The following is an 18,596-nucleotide window of genomic DNA, read 5'->3' on the forward strand; positions in this document are numbered from 1 at the left end:
TAAAGGACCAACTTCCCACCAAAAAGATCATCACACTGCCACAAAAAATGTCTCCCAAGCCCCCCACACAAAACAGGCAACATGAAAACTCCCCGGTGCTCACACAGCTCCACGCCACTGCTCACGGGCACATTTCCACCCCGTCCCCCGGGTCCGTCCGGCACCGGGGCCTGCCCGCCCGCACCGCGCTGCCCCGCCGCGCAACGAGGCCGCCCCAGGAGAGCGGCGGCTCCGACCCCGTGCGGGGGGCGCGGGGTGAGCAGCGCGCCCAGGGCCAAGCGGAGCGGGGCGGAGCAGGGTCCCGCCAGCACCAGCTCGAAGAGGAAGGGGCCGAGCTGCGGCACCGCGCACAGAACACCCGCCCTCCCCCCCGTGCCCCGCCCGTGGCCATGGGGGATCCCGCCTGCAGCGCTGATGCCTCCGCTGGGCAAGCGGCTGCCTGACAGCCCCGAGGGTCGCGCACAGCACCCCGGTCTGCTCTGCCCCGAGCCAGCCTTGCAGACGGCCCCACACGTGCCGGCTCAGAGCTGCCCCTCGTGTCCAGAGCGCACGGCAGCGCCGGAGCCCGGGTGCTGCTGCGGAGCGTGCCCGCCACCCACCGGGCTCCGACTGACACCGGGAACCGCGTGTCCACCCCACGCCTGATAACGCTGCAGGCCCTGGCTCCCACGTGCTGCTCTAATGACGAGGCATCCTGCTTTTCCCAGATTAAAAAAAAAGGCAAAATCTCTGATAGATAACCCCACTAATTCTCAAATAAAAACACCAAAATGCCTGATTAAAATGAAAAGCCCCTCAACTCCCCACTCCGCTCAACCTCCTGGCCCCCAGCTCTACCAGAGGGGGCCCCCAGCTGCCAGCACTATGGGGCCAGGGACCCGTGTCCACGGCGCCCTGCCCGGCAGGAGACAGCGGCTGTTGCAGCAGACCAAAGCCCAGCTCCCCCCACCCACTGCCTGCCTGCTGCGGGCTCAGGCTGGGTGGGGGGTTCCTCACAGCTGTGCGCATTCCCGAGGGGCAGCGGGAACCCGTGCCCACAATCCTGTGTGCAGGGCAGGGGCAGGCTGCCCACTGCAGACTCGGGCTCCCTCCCTGCTGCCCTCGCCCCGGGGCCTCTGCAGCCCAGCAGGCGCAACCCGTTGCTTTCGGGAACAGTGGGACCACATCCCCAGCCCACACAGCACCAGTGAGGGACACAACCGCATGCCACCGTGCACTTAGGGGACGTGTTGCCCCCGCTCCCCCACCAAACGCAGCCGTGGATCACCTGTTCACCCACCTGAGTCGCATTTGGGACTGATCTTTTCCATGGGGACAAGGCTGCGGGTCAGGAGTGAGGGCAACACAAGACAAGCAGAGGCTGCAGGCTAGGAGTCAGGGGCACCAAAGCATCCCAGAAGCACGGGCTGGTGGGCAGCAGCACAGAGCACCCCCAGCACCAGGCTCCTCCCGCACTAGCCAGAAGCACAGGGACCCCCCAGTGCCCTGCCCTGCCCTAGGACGCTGCCACGGACCTGCATGCACCCCTCACCTGGTCTGGAACACATCTCTGACACCCGTGCATCCTGGTCCCTGCTCCTTTGTAGTTCAAACCCAACCATACCATAAAGTCCCCCCTGGCTCTACGCTCAGGTGACTGGGCCTGCACTGGCAGTGTCATGTCACCCAGGGGGAAACCTGCACCCACACCCCATGGGCATAGAAGAAAAATGGTTGCACTGCCCAGGCACCTACAGGAACCGCACCCCCACCCCCCCGCCCCAAGTGTTTCCCAGGAAGCTCACAGAGGGCAACACAGTGCAATTCCCTCAGCTCTGTGCCTTACCCCATATACCTTCTACCGCTGCAGACCCGAAGGCACTTTGCAAGACGCTCTGTACAGCAGTTTCAGCTTAACTCCATAGAAAAATTGCTCCTTCTTAAGGGTAACTGTGCACCCCCTTACATCACCTTCCCACATACACAGGAGGCAGTGGCTACACAGCAGAAGCACAGACAGAGGAGGAGAGAGAGGAAAAAAAGGCCCTGAGACAAACAAACAGCTTCAGGCTGAAACAAGTAAAGAGTATGGAGGCATAAAACTCTTCCCCACCTCCCTTGCAACTCTCCACGTGCAGCTGGGAAATACCGCTGGAGCCAACCTGCAGACTGTGATGGGACAAGGGATTTCACGGGAGGCCTTCAGGGGAAGGGTGGGACAGAGGCTGACAGAAACATTAGGGTCACGGGCTCTGTGGTGTTGGCCACAGGAGGACGAGAGGTTAATATGTGCTGAAGCTGCCAGAGTTCCAAGTGCTCGACACCTAATCCAGACACCGGGAGGTACAATAGCAAGTCTCTGGGTCTGAGCCACTGGTATCAGCCTGGCCCAGGGGCAGGCCATTGCTTTTGCAAGGCTCTCCTAGTAGTTGGGAAGCAACAGCTGCAGCCGCTGGAGGTGCTAGCTTTGGATGCTTGCGAGCAAACGGCGTGCGTCCGGTCAGAAGCCGAGGCAACTGCTGGTGCGTAGCGTTCCCTGACCGCGTACGAGGCAGGAACGCGCAGGCACCTGCTGCCAGGGCTGGCTCGGATGTTTCCGAGAGACCGGTGCGGGCCCCAAACGCTCGTTTCTCAGTAGCTCACGCAGGGACCCGTTGCAGATGCGACGGATGTCGGGGGCCCTTCTACTCCAGGCCTTTTGGTTCCGAATGTCACGCTGCGCTTCCTCGCCGATAAGCTGGTTCCAAGGACAGGAGCGCAAGGACTAGCCTGTGAGAAAGGGCAGACGCACATCAGACACTTTCACGCAAGGTAAAATGCTCACGCTGTTAACCCCAGCACAGATAGCGATAAGATGACCCTGCTGCCAGCCTCGGCCATTTTCAAGGTGCCTAGGCTGAGCCGCGCTTACGCTGTTAAGCACAAGGGCCAAGGCTTTGTTCCGAGTAACCGCAGCGTGAACCTTCGCAGCTGCGACAACTAACTTGGTCAGCAAGTAAAGGAAACCGTCAAACACAATTAAACAAAGCACAAGTCCTAAAAGGAGCTAACAGACCGTACATAAATGATCCCTATATGGTATATCATAGGTTTATCTTTAGCTAGCAGTGTGGCAATTGATGTAACTAAATATACTGCATGTTATTTTCTATAATAGATATACTTTTGCCCTCCTCTGAACCCTCACAAGGTTGTCCACATCCCTCTTGAAGTGTGGCGTCCAAAACCGGACAGAGTACTCCAACTGCAGCTCGACCAATGTCGCGTAGAGGGTAAGCATCACCTCCCTGGACCTGTTTGTCCTGCACCTGCGAACACATGATAAAGTGCAGTTAGCTTTACCAATCGCTTTGTCACGTTGACAACTCACGCTCATCTCGGTATCAACGCTGACTCCGAGATCCCTTTCAGCTGCTCTGATGCTGAGAAAGCCCTCCCGCAGCCTGTAAGCGTGCCGGTGATTCCTTCTCCCTAGGTGCAGCACTTTGCACTTGTCTTTGTTCAACTGCATCCTATTCTGGTCTGCCCATTTTTCCAACCTGCCCAGGTGCCCACAGATTTGGTCCCAACCCTCTAGCGCACCGGCTCTCAAACTTTGTTTTGCACGGACCGCTTGAAAATTGCCGAGGGTCTCAGCGGACCGCTTAATCTCCGTCACCGGAAAAAAAAGTAATCAACTGCAGGGCCAAATGCAGAGATTCTCAATTGTTCTGCAACCTTTCTGAGGACCACCTACATGGAGCTTGTGGACCAGCGCTGGTCCAGAGACCACAGTTTGAGGACCTCTGCTTTAGCATGTTAACGTTGCCCATAAATTTGGTATCATCTGCATATTTGGACAGAGTGCTTTCCACGCCCTCATCCAAGTGACTCACGAAGACATTAAACAGCACAGGTCGAAGGACCGAGCCTTGTCAGACTCCACTGCCCACATCTTTCCAGGTCGATACCGACCCATCCACCGCTATTCTCTGGGTATGACGCTGAGCCATTTTGCCACCCACCTGATCGTGTAATCATCTACGTGACAGCGGCTCAGTTTATTAATGACATTAGAATGAGATACCATATTGAAGGCCTTCTTAAAATGCAAGTAGATGACATCTACCTCAATTCCTGTGTGTAAGCATTTTGTGACCTGGTCATAAAAAGAAACAAGGTTAGTCAGGCAGGATCTACCTGCTATGAATATGTGCTCACTGCCCTTCAGCATCCCCCCACCTTCCAGGACTCCCACAAATGTGATGCTTAATGTTTTCAAAGGTTTTCCTCAGAACAGAAGTGAGACTAACTGGTGTCTAGTTACCCGGATCCTCCTTTCCCTTCTTAAAGGTAGGGACCGCACTGGCCCTTTTCCAGCCCTCTGGGACCTGACCCGAGTGCCACGAGTGCTCAAACAGCTGTGTCGGGGCTCTCCTATAATGCTGCCAAATCCTTTGGCACCCTTGGATGAAGATCACTTGGGTCTGCTGACTTAAACACACCCAGTCTTTCCAAGTGCCTCTTCACCAAGTTGGCACAAACACTTGGTGGGCTGGTGTCCCTTTTATGCCTGTCTAGCATCCAACTGGGAGACCTGTCCTGTTCCATGTTCAGGAATACAGAAGCAAAAAACTCACTGAAGAGCTCAACCTTGCCCCGCTCACCCCACCTATCACTATTTACCCTAGTTTGTCCTGTACGGTTCCTATGCTACCATGGCACCTTCTTTTTACTCCTTATACACCTAAAGAAAGACTTTACTTGTTTTTAATTTTTGTTGCCAGCCCAAGCTCCATTTCTGCTTCACCCTTTCTAACTGCCTCCCTGCAAGCGCAGGCCAAGTAGGTATACTCCACCTTGGTAAATCTCACATGCTTCCACTGTCTATATGCCTCTTTTTTGCCCCTAGGTTTTCCTGCATTTTGCTGTTCAGCCAAGAGGGTTTCTTGGCCCCTCTTTCCCCTCTCCTGTGCAACGGGATCATCTTCTCCTACACCTGTAGGATTGCTCCCTTTAGGAACAACTCCCATTCCTGGACTCCCATCTTACCAGTGCTCTTGTCCTTCAGCGCCTCGCTAACTAATCTCCTGACCACACTGAAGTCTAGCACTCCTACCCTACTGGTTATTTTTCCCACCCTGTGCCAGATAGTGAATCCAATCAATGGATGGTCACTGTCCCCTAGGTTACCTCGAGTCAGTCAATTCCCTACCAGGTCATCCCCTGTCGCCAGCACCAAGTCCAGTAAGAGGTCCCTAGTGGGACCATGTACCTCCTGTGTTAGATGAACATGCTCTTTGCAACTGTTAACAAGTAATAAGCCTGCATTTACATCACAAGCAATGGCCTGAGAAAGTACAATAAGAATCTGTTTCTCCAGCCTTCAATACCAGGCAAGACCAAAGATGAGTAACTGCTTCCTGAAAAGGTGGGAAAAAAGCAGCTTAAAACACCAACTGATTTTTGGTTTTGTGAACCTTTGTAAATTAAAAATCGGTCTAGACAGCAGAGTAAAAGAAACAAAACAGGACAAGGAGCATTCCCAGGTGGGCAGGGAAAGAGATGAGCAGCGCTCTTCCCTTCCAGAGTTGTATTTTTTCCAGGGACACGGGCCCCCGCTCATTGACATCTCCCAAGTCCGCTGGAAAACGGATTCGCTCCCATTCCCAAACTTCCAGCGACGCCAATCTGCTTGACACGTATCGGAATATCCATTTAAAAAACAAAGCAAAAACCACACGTAAACATTCGATGTGAACAGAGGAAAGCTTTAAAAGACATTTGCAAAGTGGAGACAATCTGCTGTTAGCCTCCTCCTCCCTCCTGCACAGGTGAGAATCTGTATACCACACATCTCAAACTCCCCTGAAGTTGAACTGACGTCCTGCGGTGCTTCCTGAACAACAACAGGTTTTTTCATTTCTTTTTCTGCTTAAAAAATGAAAGTGTGGTGCTTTGCAACCTGCTCTCTAGACAGGTTTCAGCATCAGCATAGAAAAGGGGAGCGAGGGGCACTGGCCTTGAGGGGGGAGGGAAAACGCCATGGGCAGGGCACCAGCATATTACGGCTGCTCAGCGCCACAAATCCGTGTGGGGAGACAGCTGCAGGGAGACGGACAGTTTTACAACAGTAGTCCTCCTTCCAGATACTCTGCTCCTAAAACCTGTTCCATATGAAACACCATGAGTAGCATGGGCAGATGTGGCCCATGGAGGGACTCAGTCTGCCCCTTGGCAGGTACCTCAATCCTGTCTTGCCCAATCACTGTCTAGCCTCTGGTGCATCCCGCTGCCTCTGGGCATGCAGCGGGGTGCGCCTGAACTGCCTCCCCAGGCTGCGCAGGCAAAGAAAGCTGCTTTCAGTTTCTGCCGCCACTGCCCCAAACCCAAGCTACTGGCAGGGACCCACACGCACAGCTCCAACTCCATCCAGCCAGTGCCCGCTCAGGACTAGGCCCGGCAGAGTGGACGAGCACCAGCCCAGCCAGAACCCGTGCACACGGCCCAAACCCCAAACTGCACGGCGCCTCCTCTACGTGTGCCCATCCACGCTGAGCAGCGGCCGTAGCTGCCAGAGGTGAACGCAAGCTCGTGCTCGGCACAAGGGGCAAGTGGCCCCACACCTTTCACAGCTACCAGGCTCTTCTGGCTGCAACCGCTACGAGCCTGAGGCTGGGCTGCCCTACGGTTCCTTTGCACAGCCGTCACGGCCCTGCCGCACGGCCCGGAAGCAGCAGCGATGGCAGTGGAGACAAGCCCCAGGGCAGCCCACGTGTAGACTCTGCGCAGCCGCAGGAAGAAGGGACCGGCCACCGTGACGAGGAGGAGTCATGTTTCCGCCATGTCGAGCAACAGCTACTGCCGCTGCTCAGCGTGCACGGGTTGTCTGGAGCAGGGGCACAACGGGCCAGGGTTATGCACACAGGTTCCATCTGGTCAACTTTGTCCAGGGAGTCCAGAGAAGGTGCAGGGCGGGCTGGGGGTCAGGGCTTAGGCTGGGCACTGTTGGCAGTACGGGGAGGAGCCGTAGGGCACGCGGGACCTGGGCTATTCGGGATCGGCACCGCTGACCGGCCCGCTTCGCCTTCCCCAGTACCGCCTCCGTGGCCCACAGGACCAAAGAGCTGCCGGCCCCTGCCTTACGCCAACATCCTGCATATGCGCAAGACACAGGCACCACAGAGGAGGGGAGAAAAGGAAAACTGAAATACATGAACACCTTAAAGCGGACAGAAGCAAACAGCAGGGGGCAAGGAAGCACCACCCCTACTCTACAACTCTCTAAAGCAAGCTGGAAAACATTGGTGCAGGCCTGCTGCACGCTGGGACAGAAGACGGGATTTCATGGGAAGCCTTCCGAGGAAGGATGAGACTAGGAGAGGCGGACAGAGGCTGTCAGGTAGGACAAGGTCACAGGGGCTGGGTGTTGCGCACATAAGGAGGAGTGGCTAACAAGTGCTGAAGACTGCAGAGATCAAAGGGCTCAACACCTCCCCCAGGCACAGGGGAAGAGAATACAAAGTCTGTGGGGTCTGGGCCCCCAGTATTCTGCAAGTCAAGGGGCAAGCCATTGCTTTTTGAGGGTGCTACCAGCAGTTGGAGGCAAGAGCTGCAGTCAGTGGAGGTGTTCCCGTTGGAGCAGGGCACGTGAATGACGTGCCTCCAGGCAGAAGCCTAGGCAACTGCTGGTACGTTCTGTCCGCTTGGCGTGTCGAAGCAGAAACACGTACTCACCTGTGGTGCTTTGGCTGTTTCCAAGGGACCGCCACACCCGTCTCGGTACCCAGAATGACCCTTGCAGACATGACAGCTCCTGGGGGCCCTTCTGCCCCAAGTAACACTTCTGTCACACTGCAGCTCACCACTGATATGCTGGTGCCAAGGACAGGTGCATGAGGAGAGCCTCAGAGAAAGGGCACGCCCACGTTAGACCGTTTCACACGAGTGAAAACGCACACGCCGTTAACCGCGCCGCAGTGGATAAGACGACCGCCGTGGGCCGACCCAGCACATTTCCATTAAGGGTACCCAAATCACTACACAAATATCTTCACTTATCTATACACGTTCCTACAAAAAGGGTTTCCAAATCCCCAGAAAATTTCCCTGACACAACCTGACCGTATTTCCATATGCTTGCCCAATTGCCACGCAATTTTCCCACACATCCCACAACAAACCAGTCCCCTAAAAACCCTCCCAACTCACCCTAAAATTACCACACCATCTCTCTAAACACATTTCTACCAACTACTAGAGTAACCAGCTTTAAATACAGAGCCACTGTGTTTTCAAGGAAAGGAGCTATCATCACACACAATTCCCAGTTTCCCACAGCAAAAAACACATTTCCACATACATCCAGAAAAAAGGTCCCAAATCCCCAGATTTCCCCAAACATTTCCACAGAAACGCCCCAAATCACCACACTAAATGACCAACTTCCCACCCACAAAATCACCGCACTGCCAGAAAAAGGTTCCCAACTCACGTTTCCACACAGGACACAGCCCCCACAGACACCCCCGGGTCCTGCCCCTGCCGCTGCGGAACGAGGCCGGGCCGGGCGCCCCAGGACAGCGGCGACGAGCAGCGGGGCCAGACGCAGGCGGCGCGGGGCAGCGTCCCGCCAGCACCGGCTCCGCGGCTCCCGGGCTGCGGCCCCGCGCACCCCGCACGTGCCCCACTCCCACGCGGGTTACAAACCCAAGGTCCCCGCCCCCCCGCCGCACCAGGGTTCGAAGGAGAGCGCGCTCGGTGCTACCCCCGGTGACTCACGCCGGGCACTGCGGGACGGGGAGGAACGGCTCCTGAGGACGGCTCAGTGCTGCTCTCCTGTGGTCACGCCGGGCATTGCAGCCAGCGAGCGGACAAGGACAGGGACGAAAGTGGCTCCACGTGCCCTCCTGTCCCTGCAGCCGGGCGCGAAGCCGGGACACAACGGCGGGGAGGGGGCAACCGCTCAGTACTGCCGCGGGGCTCCCGTATATATTCTACACAGAGCACACGCACTGTATACACATCTGCACACGCATCCCACCTCCACGCATTTCTGTCGTGACAAGGACGTAGAATACGAATAATACCGGCAATTCTTCGTCCCCCCGCACCGGGCTCAACACGGTACTTATGTTAAAACAAGGATCCCCACTCTCCACTAGAACAGATGTCATGCAGTTCTTACTGAACAACCTTTTTTCATTTTTAATTAACTTTAAAACAGGGAAACACCATGCAAACCTTGCTAGGAACGACACACCTCAGAAAGGAGCCCACAGGCAGCACCAGATCACATGCAGGGCACGCGGCCTGCGGCCAAAAAACCACCACCCGCCCTGCCAGCGCAAACGGAGCCGCTGAAGATCAGAGTCGGACCAATCAGCACGCAGTTGGGTCTACTCCTCCTACCAAACCCAACAGCCAATCAGACTGCGGAGAACGAGACTTCCTCCTGGACCCGCCTCCACCGGCAAAGGCCAATCAAAGCGAGAAAGGGCGGAGTCTCCGAGACCCCGCCCATACAGCTCTTCCACCCAATCGCGGCTCGCCTCAAGGCGGCCAACGGGAACACGCGCCTCTGATGCCAGACCTGCCGCGCGCTCCAGGACACGCCCCCAGCCCCGGCTCCGTTGGTGATCGCTGGCGGGAGCCGCACGCGGGACCGACCTTTTCCGTGGGGACAAGAACGGGGAGCGGGGGCTGCGGGTCAGCAGTGACGGCATCACAACACAAGCGGAGACGAAGCGCTGGGAGTCAAGGGCGTTAAAGCAACTCACTAGCATGGGCTGCGGGGGCGGCAGCAAAGGGCATCCCCAGCACCAGGCTCCTTCCCCACAAGCCAGAAGCACAGGGACCCCCAGTGCCCTGCCCCAGACATGTATGAAACCCCTCACTGGTTTGTAACCCAACTCGGACCAGTGCATCCTGGTCCCTGCTCCTTTGCATTTCAAACCCAACCATACCATACAGTTCCCCCTGGCTCTGTGCTCAGGTGACTGCGCCTGTACAGGCAGTGTCATGTCACCCAGGGGGAAACCTGCACCCAAACCTCATGGGCTGAAGCTCAGGCATGGAAGAATGGTTGTACTGTGACCCACTCGACCGCCCGTAACAACGTGGTTCCCTGGGATCTCACAGAGGGCAACACAGAGCCATCCCCTCACCTCTAACCCTTACCCCATTCGCCTTCCACTGCTGCAGATGTGTAGGCACTTCGCATGATGCTCTGTAGAGGGGTTTTAGCTTAACTCCGTAAGTAAACAGTTCTGACTGGAGGCCTATGTACACCCTCATACACCATCTCCCAGCATTCACAGGAGACAGGAGGGCTACGCAGGGGCAGCATATACAGAGGAGAACAGAAAAGGAGCACTGGGACAGACAAGCAGCTCCAAGCTGAAAAAAAGAAGGAGCGTGCAGGCAACGAAGGCTCTTTCCCACCCACTTCACAATTCTCCAGTTGCAGCTAGGAAATACTGTTGCAGCCCCACTGCACATTGTGATGGGACAAGGGTTTTCATGGGAGCCAGCATGGGAAGGCTGAGACAGAGGCTGACAGAGACAGCATGGTCATATGCCCTCTGGTGTTGGCCACAGGAGAATAAGAAGCTAATACGTGCTGATGCTGGAAGAGGTCCAAGTGCTCAACACCTAATCCAGGCACAGCAGGAAACAACAGGAAGTGTCTGGGTCTGGGCCACTAATATCAGCCTAGCCCAAGGCAGGCCATTGTTTTGCAAGGCGCCCTAGTAGTTCAGAGGCCAGAGCTGCAGTCACTGCAGGTGGTACATTTGGACATGTGCAAGCAAACAACGTGCATCCAGTGAGAAACCAAGGCAACTAGTGGCACGTTGTGTTCCGTGAGGGTGTCCAAGGCAGGAACACGCGCTCACTTGCTGCCGGGGTTGGCTCGGATCTTTTCAAGAGATTAGCGCAGGCCCCATAACCCTGTTTCTCTACAGCCAGCACAGGGACCCTTTGCAGACGTGTCAACTGTCGGGGGCCCTTCTACCCCAGGCATTTTGGAGCCCACTGTCACACTGAACCTCTTCACCAATAACCTGGTGCCAAGGACAGTTGCACAAGGACTAGCCTGTGAGAAAGGGCGGATGCACATCAGACACTTTCACACGATGTAAAACGCTCACACTGTTAACCATAACACGGATGACAGTAACAGGATCCTGCTCCCAGCCTCGGCCATTTTCAAGGCACCTAGACTAAGCTGCAGAAGTGCTGCTAAGCAGAAAGCTCAAAGCCTTCTTCTCACTGAACGCAGCATGAACCCCTGCAGATATGACAACTAACTTGGCCAGCAAATAAAGGAAGGGCCCGAGAGGGGAGTGGGCGGGGGCCTGACTCCTCGCCACTGCACACGCTACCAGGGAGACATGGGGGCACATGCCCCCCAGATTTGCACGTAGGGTGGTGGCAGGCCGCCCGCAGCATGCTGTATCTTCCCAGACTGCTGGCCTCTCCTGGGGTCCTCTCTGGCCCAGCAGGGCACACCCAGCATGGCAGGACACTCCAGGGTCGGTAGCATCATTGGCACTGCTGCGAGCCCCGCACCGCAGTGGCAAGGTGACCCCTGCCCACCAGCCAGCAAGGGTGGCAGCGTGGAGTTGCACTCCTTGGTTCCAATGAGCAGGCAGGGGGTGCCTCCCCACAGCAGCAGAGGGTTCACAACAGTGGTAACAAGCTTTGCTCTGCCCTGCCATGATGGCCACCGGGGCACGAGGGCAAGGTGCCCAAGACCACAGCAGGCAACCCCCATTCAGCCCCCCCCACCTCCCACAGGGACCAATCCAGCTGTGTAACCTGTGAAAAAGGGGAAGCCGGGCTCCAGGCTCTGCACTCCATTCAGGCCACAGCAACCACCGCCTTCCACATCTGGCAGACAGGCTCAGGTGCTGCTGTGGGGGCAGGAGCCTGCAGATCTGGGCCCCCAGTCAACTAGTTTGGGAGCGTCGGCACGACCAAAAGGGCTGTGGGTGGAGATTGAGGGGCTCCAGGAGGAGTGGGGGGACGGACCGACTGGAGCATATCACTGATGCTCATCACCGCAAAGCCAGGCAGGGGGACAGGTCCTCCTGGACCCGCGTCCCAGTGAACAACGGGGGCAGGGGGAGCTCTGATGTTCCATGATAAGAAACCCAGTCACATGCCAAGATTTATAGCTATTTAGAATTTATTTTATGATAGTGATTGAGTCACTGCTAGGATTTCCAATTTCTCTATATATACATACACACACACACACACACACACACACACACACACACACACACACACACACTTCATTGCAATAACAGAACAAGGAGGGTTTGGGTGGGGGTTTAATCAGAGAACTTGTGATTTTTTTTCTAAAAGAAAACCAGCATGCCTAGTAATAAGTTACAAAAAAACGATACTTTCCAAAAATTCTGGCTATAAGCTTGCCAAATTGTCCCAATCATAAAAGTGCTGTAGTCTTGTCTCTCAAAAGACTGAATGGTACACCCGGTTTTTAATAGCCTGCATCACCGAGTAAAAAACCCTCTACGTAAAAGGGTTCCATCATACGCAGGTGTAACTGTATAAAGGAAAGCCAGCTTCTAGCCTGCAAATCTTTTCAGTGCTAAGCAGCAACGGCCACAAATGTGGCACTGAATATGCTGAGATCGGTCATGGAAATCCTGGGTTAAACTCACTGCTAGTATCAAGAAGTTAAAAAAAATGTTCATATTTCTCCCCCATTCATACTCTCAGAAGCAATATCTGGGAATTTTTATCTGGAATGATTATACAGCAAAAGCTTTGTTAACTGCCATGAGTGGGGGGTGGGGGGAGCGAGCGTCTAAAATTTCTGGTTATCTCAGTCGGGTTTTCATCTTTTTGGAAAATCCCTGAAGAGCGGAGGGGAGGGGAGGGGAGATGGTGACAGCAGCAGTACAGGGTGGCAGGTGGCGGTGGCAGCCGCCACATGCAACCTTTCCCTCCCGCCTCCTGCGGCCAGCCAGGAACTCCCGTTAATAGTGTATTCCGGATAGAGAATGCTGGTTAACACAGCTTTTACTGTACTTGGGGGTCAAATGAGGCCCCTCAATGCAAAGCTGTATTCTGCAACTACTAAAGTACCAAGAGTCTGTATTAGTCCAGGGGAAGAGTCTTAGGGAGTCCTGAACCACCCTCACCTCTTTTTTGCTACACTACATTACACATCATTACCCCTCCTTCCACATTCTCTGAACCCAGAAACAGTTCAGTCTATCACATCAAGAGTAGCATGTCAGAAAAGATTCAGGGGAGCTGAGATGTATAGTCCAATGATGACATCCAGTGCTAATGAGGTGACTTCAGGTAAGAACAAAGGTCCCAGGCCCTGTGTTTCCCTGCTCTCTACAAAATGGGCCAGGAAATCCTTATCTCAGAGAAGTGGGCTGGAGTACAGAAATTTCAACCTACAAAATCCCCAAAGGCAAATATGTGGGATTCTGGAACTGGCCTCGAACCTGAAGGTCAGATTGCGAGGGGCCCTGGCACTGGCCCCCTAGTACTAAGTAAGTCTACGTATTCTTTGATGTATGTAGCCGCTCTGGCCAAAGGTCCCCGATTACTAACGTCCCAATAATCTGGTGTACATTTTATGGAGGAACTTGCTTTGCCTTGTCTTCTACTTCTCCAGAGACATCCTGGGTGTGACATGTGCATCTGATTATGCCGGGGTGGGCAACATATAGATCAGTGTCTGGATTTGGCCCACGGAGGGACTTTGTTTGGGCCGGGGCGGGCCCTCGGTCCTACCCGACACAGGCGTTGTCCAGCCCATGATGCAACCTGCCGTCCCCTGCCCACACAGCAGGGCTGCAGCTGGACAGCCTGTCTAGCTCTGCCCCCATCCGCCCTGCTTTCAACTTGGCGGACAGGACTATCTCCAGACTACCCAGAACCCACGAGCACAGCCCCAAACCTGGCCTGCCCTACACATGCTCCAGAGTCGTCTACCCACCGTGAGCAGCAGGAGCAATAGCAGCGGCGGCCAAGCAGAAGCTGCTACTCAGCACGAGGGAACCGTGGCCCGACACACTTCTCAGCTGCCAGAACCTTCTTGCTGCAGCTGCTCAAAGCCAATGTCCAAACTGCCCTGCAGCTCTGCTAAGCTGCCACCGCTGCCCTGGTGGGCAGCCCAGACACGGCAGTGAGAAGCCGCAGGGCAGCCCAGGCGGGGACTCCTAATAGCTGCAGCAAGAAGGGCTTGGCCAGGGTGAACAAGAGGGGCCACATTTCTCCCACATGCAGTAGCAGTTTGTGCACTGCTGCTGCCACTCCTCAGCATGGGCAGGCACCCCAGAGAAAGTGCATGAAGGGCCAGGATCAGGAGCGTGCGTGCAGGTTTCAGCTGGTCCACCCTGGGCAGGGCGAGTTTGGAGTGGGCACGGGGCAGGCCAGAGCAAGGGCTGGGACTGTGCACTATTGACAGTGGCAGGGAGAAGGCACTGGGCGCATGGGCTACAAGCTATTCAGAGTGGGCAGTGCTGATCAGCCCGCTGCAGCTCCCCAGAGCTGCCTATCTGGCCTGCAGGCCCAAATACCGGGCCGTGCTTGGCTTACAGCACTCTCCAGCATATACACAAAACAGTAGTAGAACAAGGAAAGGTGGAGGAAGAAAGGGGAACTGAGACGGATAAACAGCTGAGAGAAGCAAGGAGCTGGTGAGCAAGGAAGCTTTCTCCCCACTCTCCTGCAACTGTCTGAAGGAAGCCGGGAAACAGGGGTGCAGGCCTACGGCAGACTGGGACAGAACTGGGGATTTCTTGGGAGGCCTTCAGAGGAAGGATGAGACTAGGAGAGGCTGACACAGGCTGGCAGGTAGCACAGGGTCACAGGCGCTGGGTGGCTAACAAAAGGTGAAGCCTGCAGAGATCAAAGTGCTCAACACCTCACCCAGGAACAAGGAGGAAGAATACAAAGCCTGTGAGGTCTGGGCCCCCAGGATCCTGCGAGCCAAGGGGCAGGTCAGTGCTTTTGGAGGGTGCTAACAGCAGCTTGAAGCAAGAGCTGCAGTCACTACAGGAGTTACCACTGGAGCAGGGCACATGAACGATATGCATGCAGGCAGAAGCTTAGGCAGCTGCTGGTATGTTCTGTCCGCCGAGCGTGTCAAACTAGAATCGTGTACTCGCCTGTCACCCCTGGTGCCTTGGCTGTTTCCAAGGGATCCCCGCAGGCCCCGCACACCCGCCCGAGTGACCCTTGCAGACACGACAGCTGCTGGGGGCCCTTCTGCCCCGAGTCCCGCTTCTGTCACGCTGCAGCCCCTCGCTGGCTGTTGGAAGTTGCTGGCTCTGAGGACGGGTGCACGAGAAGTAACTGCAAGCAAGGGCAGACCCACGTTAGACAGTTTCACATGGGTGAAAACACACGCACCGTTAACCGCACCACAGTGGATCAGATGACTGCCATGGGCCAACCCAGCCCAGTTCCAGGAAGGGTTCCCAAGTCACCACACAAATCACGTCATTTTTGGTTTAACACACAGTCCTACAAAAAAAGTTTCCAAATCACCATGCACTTTCCCTCATATGACACAAGCATATTTCCATATGCTTACCCATTCACCACAGATTTTCGCACAGGTCTCACAAAACAGCAATCGCAGAGAACAGTTCCCAAATCACGCTAAAATTACGGAGACATTTTTCTACGAACAAAATCACCGTATTTCCGGAGACATTTCCACAAACATATCTGAAATAACCAGTTTTCCAGACAAAACCCCTATATTTCCAAAGAAAGGTCCTACATGCCAGAACAAAAATCACATTTCTACACATTTTGCACAAATAAGTTCCTAAATCAGTCTAAAATCACCACACCATTTCCTACTAACTTACATTTGCACAAACAGCTCCCAAATCATCAATTTTCCACACAAAATCACCATACTTCCACAAAACTTCCATCATCGCCACGCACAATCAGGTCTTTCACAAAAAAACTCCAAACATTTCCACAAAAAAGCTCCCAAATTCCCACAAAATTCTCCCAGTACAGTATTATCCCCAACCTTTCCACAAACACATCTCCAAATTACCACAAAATTACCATCTACACACCAAAAAAAAAAAAAAACACACCACACTTCCAGGGAAAAAAAAGGGAGGATACTCAAATCACCACACAGAACGAACCGTTTTGCACACGGAAACCACCACGTGCCCTCAAAAAGGCTTCCACATTCCCACACCATTTCCCTCACTCAGCACAAGCATATTTCCACACTTACCCAATCACCACAAGATATTCCACGTCCTCCAACACACCCATTGCACACAGAAGTTCACAATTCACCCTAATATTACCACACCGTTTTCCACATACAAAATCAGCATATATTGTTTCCACAAACAACTCCCAAATCACCCAAATCACCATACTTTCACAAAAATTCCTTCATCACCATGCACATACAGGGCTTTCACAACCCCCCCCCCCCAAATATTTCCACAAACAGGCTTCCAAAGCCCCACAAAACTCTCCCAGTACCATATTATCTCAAACCTTGCCACAAACACATCTCCAAATTATTATAAAACAAAACGACCAACTTCCCACCCAAATAGTCACATTTCAAAAAAAAAAAAAAAAGCAGCTTCTGAGATCGCCACACAAAATGGCCTGTTTTCTACAGAAAAACTGCCACGTGCCCTCCAAAAGGAGTTCCAAATCCCCACAATTTCCATCACACAGCAGTATTTCCACACACTTACCCAATCACCGCTAAATACTCCACACGTCTCAGACCACACCAGCTGCACAAACAAGTTCATTAAACACCCTAATACTACACCATTTTCCACACACAAAATCACCATATTTCCACAAACAGTTCCCAAATCATCAGGTTTTTTCTCACAAAAATCACAGTATTTCCAAGAAACAAGGTCCACATGCGATCTATAAAAAATAATCACATTTCCAGATAAAGGTCCCAAATCCCCACAGGACTCTCCCAATGTCCCAATACATCCCCAAACATTTCCACAAAAACTCCTCCAAACCACCACACAAAATGACCAAGTTCCCACCAAAAACATCACGGCACTACCAAAACTCACCACACAAAGCGGCCGGTTTTCCACACACAAACCGCCACGAGCCCGCACACGTGCCACAAAAAAGGTTTCCAAATCCTCAGACGCTTCCCTTCATACAACATAACCATCTTTCCATACGCTTAACCGATCCCCACGCAGTTTTCCACAGGTCCCACAACACACCAGTCGCACCAAAAAAGTTCCTAAATCAGCCTAACATTACTACCCCGTTTTCCTTACACAAAACCACCATATTTCCACAAACGGTTTCTAAGTAACCAGTTTTGCACAGAAAACCCTGTATTTTCAAGTAAAGGCCATGTACCACCACACACAATTAACAGTGGAAAGTGTTTTGGAGGCATTTTTGTGGAAATCACCACACAAAAAGACCACATTCCCACCACAACAATCACCACACTGACAGAAAAACGCTTCCCAGCTCACCACACAACGGCCGGTTTTCCACACACAAACCTCCTCGAGCCAACGCGGCTCCACGTCACCGCACGCGGGCACCTTTCCACACGGCCCCCCATGACTCTAAAACTCGTGCCAAGCTGGGGCCTCCTCACAAAACCTGGAACGCAAAATACTGATGCCGACTGTGCAGTGCACAAGGCTGCGAGTCCAGGGCTAGGCCATCTGGGAAGAAATAACAAGGTCTCCCTTCCAGCTTATCTTACTAGATTCACGATCATTTCAAGTAGGCTCCTACCTGTCTGGTATGTAACCCTGTGAAATGTCTATCTTTGATTAATAAGGATGGCAAATATTTCTTCTGCAATCAACTCGTGTTTATGTGCAGGAACAGACACTCTCCGTTTGGGACAGGTGCCTTCTCCCGATCTAGTTTGGTCTCTGTTGTTTTCTCGTGATTTACCTCGGTTTCCAAGGACACCTGGGTTTTTCCGGGTGGTTAATCAGTTTCTAGATATGTTCCAAACTGCATAGAAATGGATAACCTCTCGTCCCTGAGGAAGGTCATTCAGTGACTTGGACGAGGGGGTAAAAAGCACCTTATTCAAATTTGCTGATGACACTAAGATGTGGGGGGATGTGGGCACGCTAGAAGGGAGGAATAGGCTGCAATGGGACCCAGACAGGTTACGGGGGTCAGCAGATGAGAACAGGATGGGTTTCAACACTGACAAGTGCAAGGTGCTGCACTTGGGGAGGAAGAGCCAGCAGGATACCTACAGGCTGGAGAACTCCCTTCCCGTCAGAGCAGAGGCAGAAGAGGATCTTGGAATCATTACTGATGCCTAAGTGAACATGGGCCGACAGTGCGGGGATGTGGTCAGGAAAACGCACCTTGTCACGCATCCGCAGCTGCATTTCGCGCAGGTCCAAGGAGGTGATCCTCCCCCTCTATGCGACACTGGTCGGGCCGCAGGTGGAGTACCGCGACCAGTTCTGGGAGCCACACTTCAGGAGGGATGTGGACAGCATTGAGAGGGTTCAGAGGAGGGCCACCTGCATGATCAGCGGGCAGCAGGGCAGGCCCTACGAGGAGAGGCTACGGGACCTGAACCTGTTCAGCCTCCACAAGAGAAGGCT

The 18,596-nt window shown here is 54.0% G+C and overlaps 1 long non-coding RNA gene across 33 annotated transcripts in view; it reads right to left on the reverse strand.

Moving 5' to 3' along the window:
• LOC132249912 (uncharacterized) overlaps positions 1–9,220 on the reverse strand; it is a 47,677-nt gene extending 38,457 nt beyond the window's left edge. For 6 of the 33 annotated variants that reach the window (XR_009461428.1, XR_009461415.1, XR_009461408.1 and 3 more), the window contains exons 1-2: positions 3,143–3,797; positions 2,093–2,748 (exon numbers count right to left, since the gene is read on the reverse strand). This is a non-coding gene — a long non-coding RNA (uncharacterized LOC132249912). Of the gene's footprint in view, positions 1–103; positions 123–2,092; positions 2,749–3,142; positions 3,802–3,983; positions 4,649–8,452; positions 8,584–9,201 lie in introns of those variants that run through there. The other 27 variants (XR_009461406.1, XR_009461417.1, XR_009461424.1 and 24 more) reach the window with 15 other exon arrangements.
• Between the last annotated feature and the right edge of the window lie 9,376 nt (positions 9,221–18,596).

Source organism: Alligator mississippiensis, chromosome 4 (genome assembly GCF_030867095.1).
Source record: "Alligator mississippiensis isolate rAllMis1 chromosome 4, rAllMis1, whole genome shotgun sequence".
Taxonomy (NCBI): domain Eukaryota; kingdom Metazoa; phylum Chordata; order Crocodylia; family Alligatoridae; genus Alligator; species Alligator mississippiensis.